Consider the following 10000-nt stretch of genomic DNA (forward strand, 5'->3'; position numbering starts at 1 on the left):
CACAAGCGTACAGCCCAAGTGAACCGCGCTCAGGCACACCTCTTCCAACCGGGCCAGGGCTGGAAGGATAGCACGGTACGGATAGCATAGTGTGAGTAGGCTCTTGCTCCATGCAGTGAAGCCACAGTTGTATAGTCTCCTACTGACACCTTGCGGCCATACGCCAATTTACAATGTATGGCTCCTACAACGTGTTGTAATAAAGTAGTATTTCTTCTCTCGATAAACGATTTAAGGGCGTCATACACCGGATGCGCCGCGACACGGCGTGCATATGACATTTGGAAGTATCACACACCAGAGGAGCACATTCGCATGCTATTTAAAATGAAACTAAACAGATGGTGCTCTGTGGCGCGGCAGAATCCTGGCAGGACAGCCGGCGACTTGATGAGTTTGAATGTTTTCCAGCGACCTCTGCTGGTTAGAGATCGCCGGCGATCATGACAGTGACCCCCTTTACACATTTGTTAAGGCCACATGAAGCGATTTATTCAATGTATAAAGCTGAAGGATTTATTTAGTTTTAGGGATGCTTACTGTTCATTCCGTTATTAAACATTTTAAAATCTGTTTTTGCCTTAATAAATTATTTCATGTTAGTGCTCTTTAGCTTTATTGCAATCTGTACCTCAATCGACAGTGAATTTACTTTACTAATAACACGAAAGCAAGTAGCAAACACATTACTTTAGAGCAGGGGTGCTCAACCCTGTTCCTGGAGAGCCACCTTCCTGCAGATTTCAGTCGCTACTCATATCAAACACACCTGAACCAATTAATTAGGACCTGACCACCAGGTGATAATTACAGGCAGGTGTGTTTGATATGGGTTGCAACTGAAATCTGCAGGAAGGTGGCTCTCCAGGAACAGGGTTGGCCACCCCTGCTTTAGAGTGATTCATTTTCTTTTAATCCCTTTATTAATCTGTTGTCACCACAGTGGAATGAACCACCAACTTATCCAGCATATGTTTCACGCAGCGAATGCCCTTCCAGCTGCAACCCATCACTGGGAAACACACACACACACTCTCATTCACACACATACACTACAGACAATTTAGCTTTCCCAATTCAGCTACAGCGCATGTCTTTAGACCTGTGAGGGTAAACCCACGCAAACACGGGGAGAACGTGCAAACTCCACACAGAAACGTCAACTGATACATCTTATTCCCAAATAAAATCTGTGTGGGAAGACGATCTGGGAATCACAATTTCAGATGAGGATTGGGAATCAGTCTTATACAGAATGCACAAGTCCTCCATCTGTGCGAGACATGGACTTCTGCAGTGCAAAAGTGTGCATCGTGTACACTGGACAAACCAAAATCTCTCAGAGCACTTTCAGCATATAGATCCGGCCTGTACTCGCTGGTTTTCCACCCCAGCCACTCATGCGCATACAGTATGTTTTGGTCTTGTATGAAGCTTAATTACTTTTGGGACACTATTTTTAAAACTATATCTGTTTTTTTAGGTATATATAACTCCCCTTGCCCACTGATTGCCATTTTTGCAATTTCGCCCACGTCATATAATCTTACAAAAATACAATCTGATTGCATCGCCTTTATTGTGCTCCTGGCCAAACGACTAACATTGCTTAGAGCAGGGGTGGCCAACCCTGTTCCTGGAGATCTACCTTCCTGCAGATTTCAGTTGCTACCCATATCAAGCACACCTGAACCAATTAGTTAGGACCTGAACACCACGTGATAATTACAGGCAGGTGTGTTGGATATGGATAGCAACTGAAATCTGCAGGAAGGTGGCTCTCCAGGAACAGGGTTGGCCTTAGGTGGAAGGATCAGAAACCTGCAACCCCAACACAGTGGATCCGTGATGTCCTCTTCTTTGTAAAGTTGGAAAAAATTAGACTGTCTAGAGCAGGGGTGTCCAATCTCGGTCTTGGAGGGCCGATGTCCTGCATAGTTTAGCTCCAACTTCCTCCAACACACCTGCCTGGAAATCTAGTATACCTGGAAAGAGCTTGATTAGCTGGTTCAGGTGTGTTTAATTAGGGTTGGAACTAAAATATGCAGGACACCGGCCCTCCAGGACCGAGTTTGGACACCTCTGGTCTAGAGCAGGGGTCACAAATCTCTGTCCTGGAGGGCCGGTGTCCCTGCAGGGTTTAGCTCCAACTTGCCTCAACACGCCTGCCTGGGTGTTTCAAGTATACCTAGTAAGACCTTGATTAGCTTGTTCAGGTGTGTTTGATTAGGGTTGGAGCTCAAATCTGCAGGACACCAGCAAGTTTGGTGACCACTGGTCTAGAGGTTCATCTAACCAGTTTAAGAAAATTTGGGACCCGTTCAGGAAATATATCCAAGAACATGTTTTATTGTCAACTGCAGAGCAAGTCTCATTGTATGTGCTTAAGTTGATGCTATCTATACTTTTTGAAATATACTTTTGTTTTGTCTTCTTTTTTACTGTAATTTGCCATAAAAGTCATAAATAAATAAATAAATAAATAAAATAAAAGTCATACATACATACATAAATAAAAACAAATAAATAAATAAATAAATAAATGTCATAAATAAAACAATAAATAAATTAAAAGTCATACATACATTAATAAAAATAAATAAATAAAAGTCATAAATAAATAAATACATGAAATAAAAGTCATACATACATACATACATAAATAAAAACAAATAAATAAATAAATGAAAGTCATAAATTAATAAATAAAATAAAAGTCATACATACATTAATAAAAATAAATAAATAAAAGTCATAAATAAATAAATAAATAAAATAAAAGTCAGACATACATTAATGAAAATAAATAAATAAATAAAAGTCATAAATAAATAAAATAAAAGTCATACATACATTAATAAAAATAAATAAATAAATAAAATTCATAAATAAATAAATAAAATAAAAGCCATACATACATTAATAAAAATAAATAAATAAATAAAAGTCATAAATAAATAAATAAATAAATAAATAAAATAAAAGTCATACATACATTAATAAAAATAAATAAATAAATATATAAATAAATAAATAAAAGTCATACATACATAAATAAAAATAAATAAATAAAAGTCATGAATAAATAAATAAATAAAAGTCATACATACATTAATAAAAATAAATAAATAAAAGTCATAAATAAATAAAAGTCATACATACATAAATAAAAATAAATAAATAAAAGTCATAAATAAATAAATAAATAAAAGTCATACATACATAAATAAAAATAAATAAATAAAAGTCATAAATAAATAAATAAATAAAAGTCATACATACAAAAATAAAAATAAATAAATAAATAAAAGTCATAAATAAATAATAGTCATACATACATAAATAAAAATAAATAAATAAAAGTCATAAATAAATAAATAAATAAAAGTCATACATACATAAATAAAAATAAAAGTCATAAATAAATAAATTAATTAAATAAAAGTCAAACATACATAAAAATAAATAAATAAATAAATAAAAGTCATAAATAAGTAAATTAATTAAATTTACAAAAAATAAATAAAAAAGAGAAACGCCAACTGACCCAGACGGGGCTCGAACCAGCAACCTTCTTGCTGTGAGGCAAACATGCTACCCACTGCACCACCATGATGCCCATTACTTTACATGCTTTCATTAATCTGTTTATACAGCAGGTACAGCTCCGGGCTCAGAAACTTCTCAAAATTTAATTTGACCTACATTTTTTTAAAGGAAAATTAAGGTGCAGCTTAAATAGGTGCTCTTAAATGCAGAGCTTCTCTCTAAAAAAGTGAAAAAACACCTGCAAGTTCTAAAAGAGATCAAACCTCAGCCAGGTAAGGACAAGTAACGCAAAGGTAACTCAAAAGTAATACAGTGAAATGCATTACTTTCCATAAAAAGTAACTTAGTAAGACAATGAGTTGCTTTATGGGGGCAGTAACTCAACATTGTAATGCACTACTTTCAAAAGTAACTTTCCCCCACAGCGCCCTTGTGAGTTGCCTTCCTAGGAGGCTTATTCGTATGTGTTGGCCCTACCAACAACAGTAATTTGTAGTTTAGATGTAGTGACGCAGTTCAGAGTTTAAATCCCATATGAAAAAATACTATAGTAATTTAGAGTAAATAAATAGTGAACAGCGACGTGGTGGCTAGAGCTGTCGCCTCACAGCAAGAAGGTCTGGGCTAGTTTCTATGTGGAGATTGCATGTTCTCCTCGTGTTGGCGTGGGTTTGCTCTGGGTGCCCCGGTTTCCCCCACAGTCCTATAGATCTATAGGCTATAGCGCTGGATAAGTTGGCGGTTCATTCCGCCGTGGCGACCCAAGATAAATAAAGGGACTAAGCCGAAAAGAAAATGAATGAATGAATAGTGAACCACACTATACTAAAGTAGTTTTACGCAATACAACCGTAATATAAATAAAACTACCCAATACTCTAGTTCTCTACAACAATAGGGTGTATTATACTATGAAACACCACAGTTTACTATAGTAAAAACTAAAGAATACTATTTATTACAGTTTATTAGCTTACAATAGTATACTACTGTAGGCTGTGGCGTTCAATATCTGTTGTAAATATTATATACAGTATAATTACTAATAGTATGGTTAAAAACACTATATTTTCTTCATCATAGTATTTTTTAAATGTGGGATGTTTTTAATTTACGCATGCGCGGCGCTGCTCTCAAGAATAATATCCTGAACAGTTAGACCGACTGTGATTTGATTTACTTTAGATTAAAAAAAAAACACATTTTTATTAATAACGTTACCTTGGTCCACGTTTTATCCCGAAATACTTTACAGCGCCTGCGTGAGCCGGCCTGAGCCTCCGCCTAATCTGACAGGAGGGTAGTTGTTGGTTGACCAGTCCTACTATGGCGAGCATTTACCTCGTGAAATATTAATTAGGTAACGTATTAGTCGATTAACTGCCCTCTGATTGGCTGAAAGGCAGCGGTTGGTAGGCGGGCGTTGAGTAGGCGACGAATAAACAAACGACAGTACTGTCTTATGAATATTAATTGAACGACGTGCGTGGAACGCACCTGAGAGACGTCAGGGCGACCTTATTAATATTCATGAGCTAAACCGTCGCAATAGTAGGGACCGTATTTCTCCCAACATCACAATCATGAAGCGGGATGGTGGCAGCCGGTGGCTCTGTCGTGTCTTTGTCTGGCCCGGGTTACTGTCGTTAACTGAGGACTAATTAATTGAGAGAAAGACATGCTTATCAAGAGGGAAAGCGCGAGCTGTGTGATCGTGCTTTAATATCAACCATATCCGTGTATTGTTTGAAGGAGGAGCGGGATACATGACAGTCACAGACGCAATCCCTTCAGGACATGTGAGTGCACTTACATTAGACAGCCATCTTGCGCTTATAACTACGATTGTTTGCTTTTATTTACTGCATCAACACCAATTCGGACGTATTATGTCATTATGTTAATGAGGCGGTAATGCATTATTCATAAGGGCTTTACATCAGTGACATGCTATCACTCTGGCCGTGCTCTAATTACACTTACTACTTAGGGGTTTTCGAAGGCATTAATATACCAACAAGGCAGCTTATTTTACAAGCTTTACATGCAAAGCTGCACATCCGAAGGTAGCAGGTGTGTTTTGGCAGCAGTTCTGCATCCAGCACTTGCCCTGAAACCATAATATAACCTCCACTGACAGCCTGTGTGCACTGTAGTGTCTGCTAGGGAGCTCCTGTGGGAATACGTTCAGCCCCTCTGTTCGTCTGGTCTTGAAACAACAAGCCCTATGTAGTGAACAGCATGTGGGGGTCGAATGCCTTCAGGTCAGCCTGAAACTTGATCCATGTCCTGGTGACAGTGGAGTCATTGTGCACCTACTCTCACCATTGCTATTAGTGTGTCATCTAGCACATCTCCAGTACTGAATGAAAACTGCAAAACTAGTGTTGTTAAAGGTTTTCTTCAGCCTCAAATAAATATTCCGTTATCATTTAGTCACTTGCATGTTCTTCAAGATGTATAATTACTAGGGCTGCACAATACTATGCTAAAATATGTGACAGTTGAGTATTGTGACATTTCTTGTGATATAACATTACCCTAGAGAAAAGTCATGTTTATTAGCTATATATATATATATATATATATATATATATATATATATATATATATATATATATATATATATATATATATATATATACATATAGTTGAAACCAGAAGTTTACACACACTCTAAAAAAGGAACACAACCATTTTTAATTTAAGTGTCTGATCACACTAAACGTTTACTTTTTTAGGTCCCTTAGGATTACCTAAATTGTTTACATTTGCTTAATGCCAGAATAATGAAAGAATTTTTTTTTTTTTAGAAATTTGTGTTAATTTCTAGACAGTCAAACGTTTACATTAATTTCCTTAGTATTTTGTTTAGCTTTGCTTTTAAACTGTAAAACTTTGGTCAAATGTTTTGAGTCTCCTTCCACAAGCTTCTCACAATAGTTTAAAGAAATTTCGGCCCATTCCTCGTCACAGAATTGGTGTATCGGAGTCAGATTTGTAGGCTGTCTTGCTCGCACAAACTTTTTCAACTCTGCCCACATATTTTCTATAGGATTGAGATCAGGGCTTTGTGATGGCCACTCCAAAACATTCACTCTGCTGTCCTTAAAGCACATTTGAGCTAATTTGGCAGCATGCTTCGGCTCATGGTCTGTTTGGAAGACCCATTTGAGGCCAAGTTGTAATTTCCTGGCTGATGTCTTGAGATGTTGCTTCAGTATTCCTCCATAATGTTCTTTCTTCATGATGCCATCTATGCTGTGAAGTGGACCAGTCCCTCCTGCAGCAAAACAGCCCCACAACATGATGCTGCCACCCCATTCTTAACAGTTGGGATGGTGTTCCTAGGGTTGTAAGCTTTCCCCTTTGTCCTCCAAATGTAACACTGCTCATTATGGCCAAACAGTTCAATCTTAGCTCCATCAGACCACAGGACATGTCTCCAAAAATTATTGTTTTTTCCAGTGTAATTTAGCTAATTGTAATCTGGCTTTTTTGTTGATTCCAGGTTGTTGATTTCCCCATGTTGTCACACAAGGAAGCAGTGTGCTTGAATTGACAAATGTTGTCAATTAGCCAATCAAAAACTTTTAGAACCTTGACACCATCTTCTAAGCCTTTTCAGAGGCAGAATAATCTTATTGTTTGTGATCTTGACTTTGAAGAAAAGTTTTAACAATTTCTTAAAAATTTCTCTATCATTATTCTGCTATTAAGCATGTGATAATCCTAACTTGCCTAAAAGAGAAAAAGTTTAGTCACATTAACATCTGACTTTTTTAAAATGGTAATGTGCCTTTTTATACAGTGTGTGTAAACTTCTGATTTCAACTAGGCTTGGGCGGTATCTAAATTTTGAAACCGTCAAACCGCCTCCATATTTTACACCGGTATCCGGTATTACCGGCGTAATGAAAAAAATTATGACGTAAGGCTCAGACAGCGTCACCAAACTGTTGGCTTGAGCCTAAACCATTCAGAAACTGAATACCTTCTATGCGACCTTAGGCTCGCGGTCAGAGAGAGAGAGAGAGAGAGAGAGAGAGAGAGACAAGTGACGCACAGCACCTCTCTCTCTCTCTCTCTCTCTCTCTCTCTCTCTCTCTCTCTCTCTCTTTACTCCCACACCATAGGAAATATGGCCGCAAATAAAAAAAATAAAATAAATAAATAAATAAATAAATGTCATAAATAAAACAATAAATAAATTAAAAGTCATACATACATTAATAAAAATAAATAAATAAAAGTCATAAATAAATAAATAAATAAAATAAAAGTCAGACATACATTAATAAAAATAAATAAATAAATAAAAGTCATAAATAAATAAACAAATAAATAAAATAAAAGTCAGACATACTTTAATGAAAATAAATAAATAAAAGTCATAAATAAATAAAATAAAAGTCATACATACATTAATAAAAATGAATAAATAAATAAAATTCATAAATAAATAAATAAATAAATAAATAAATAAAATAAAAGCCATACATACATTAATAAAAATAAATAAATAAATAAAAGTCATAAATAAATAAATAAATAAAATAAAAGTCATACATACATTAATAAAAATAAATAAATAAATAAATAAATATATAAATAAATAAATAAAAGTCATACATACATTAATAAAAATAAATAAATAAATATATAAATAAATAAATAAAAGTCATACATACATAAATAAAAATAAATAAATAAAAGTCATGAATAAATAAATAAATAAAAGTCATACATACATTAATAAAAATAAATAAATAAAAGTCATAAATAAATAAAAGTCATACATACATAAATAAAAACAAACAAATAAATAAATAAAAGTCTTAAATAAATAAAAGTCATACATACATAAATAAAAATAAATAAATAAAAGTCATAAATAAATAAAAGTCATACATACATAAATAAAAATAAATAAATAAATAAAAGTCATAAATAAATAAATAAATAAAAGTCATACATACATAAATAAAAATAAAAGTCCTAAATAAATTAATTAATTAAATAAAAGTCAAACATACATAAATAAATCAAAAACTTTTAGAACCTTGACACCATCTTCTAAGCTTTTTCAGAGGCAGAATAATCTTATTCTATGCGACCTTAGGTTCGCGGTCAGAGAGAGAGAGAGAGAGAAAGAGAGTCCGACAGGTACATTTTGATTGACAGCTTTATAAAGCCCGAACCCGTTTACAGCCCGACATTATACAAATGTGCTCATGCACACAGCTCTAATGCAGTTTTTCAAGAATGAGTCATTTATATGTTTTAACATCATTGATTCGTAACAAACGTAGACTATAGGCCACTTGGAAGTTGGAACAAAGAAATAAAGTCCTCGGTAATATCGTAACATCTCAGCACTCTATAGGTCTAGGTACATGCACTTAGCCTTTAAATTGGCCAACACACCAATGAAAAGAAATCTTGCTTAACAAATAAGGGTGTCACGATCCTCCAAATCCTCGATTCGATTACATTTTCGATTCTAAAGGCACGATTCGATTCGATTTTCGATTATGAATAATTAATTAATTAATGACCAATTAATTATTTGTCGCCTACCGTTTAAACTACCTGACCTGCATGGTCTTTGTTTTACCCATAAACAAATCATACAGTAAATGAATAAAGGCAAGATACACACATAATCACCACCTGTCAATCACTTTTTCTGCGGGACTCGTGAATAGGCAGTGATGTGTGTCGTTATAATGGCGTCGGTAAAAAAAGACGCACAACCAACAGGAACCAGCCAACAGCATCTGAGGTGTTCGCTAAAATGACTGAGTACAAGTGAGTGAAAGATTGAAGCAGTCCTCTGACTGCCTGGACCTGCTGTCTCGAGCGCATGGCTGTGTGTGTCTGTGTGGTCACGTGATGTGCATTTTCAGAGGTAGAGAGGAAGGAGGGCTGCTCAGAAATGCTACACGCCACTGTGGATGTCAAATCGTTGTCGTTCTAAAATGCCATTTAAAAACAAAGACAGTGTAAACAGGGCCTGAGTGTGTACTTTTCGCAAGCGGATTTGCAACGGGGGCGGGCGGAGGATCGCGATGCCGGTGTTGTCTATCGGACGAACCGTACATAATACGTACATAGCAGAGCTTGCAAAACTGTGTGTTTTTTTTGTCGACAACACGAACGTTGTCAACATAACTCACTGGAAATCCAAAATGCTTCCACACCGGCGACTTCATTGAAAGAGGAGAGGGTTTAAGTTCTGTCGACGGGTCTCCTGCTTCTGCAGTTTAACAAGCACTTCAACAAGCCTGTTTTTTCCCGCTTGGCAAGCCAAGCTGACGTGACATGGGGGCGTGGCAGCATCGACGATTCTATTTTTTGATTCGATAATCGAAATTGAGCATGAATTTCGATCGATTTCGATTAAAAATCGAAATCGTGACACCCCTGATGTAGATGATACACTTTTACT

At 35.5% G+C, this 10000-nt stretch overlaps 3 protein-coding genes across 5 annotated transcripts in view; 2 read left to right on the forward strand and 1 right to left on the reverse strand.

Annotated features, from left to right (window-relative positions):
* Window positions 1–4862, reverse strand: part of LOC100149554 (uncharacterized) — a 34897-nt gene extending 30035 nt beyond the window's left edge. For both annotated transcript variants that reach the window (XM_087249907.2, XM_088650277.1), the window contains exon 1: window positions 4771–4862. The gene's annotated coding sequence lies outside the window, so the exon portion shown is untranslated. The remainder of the gene's footprint in view (window positions 1–4770) is intronic.
* si:cabz01054394.7 overlaps window positions 1–10000 on the forward strand; it is a 202854-nt gene that overhangs the window by 105916 nt on the left and 86938 nt on the right. The gene's annotated exons all lie outside the window — the stretch shown is intronic.
* The window catches only part of rab3ip (RAB3A interacting protein (rabin3)), a gene marked incomplete in the record, with an annotated part of 62706 nt that continues 57829 nt past the window's right edge, over window positions 5124–10000 (forward strand). Inside the window, 1 exon segment of the mRNA NM_001020581.4 lies at window positions 5124–5352.

The sequence above is a fragment of the Danio rerio genome, chromosome 4, assembly GCF_052040795.2.
Source record: "Danio rerio strain M-AB ecotype USA chromosome 4, GRCz13ab, whole genome shotgun sequence".
Lineage (NCBI taxonomy): Eukaryota > Metazoa > Chordata > Actinopteri > Cypriniformes > Danionidae > Danio > Danio rerio.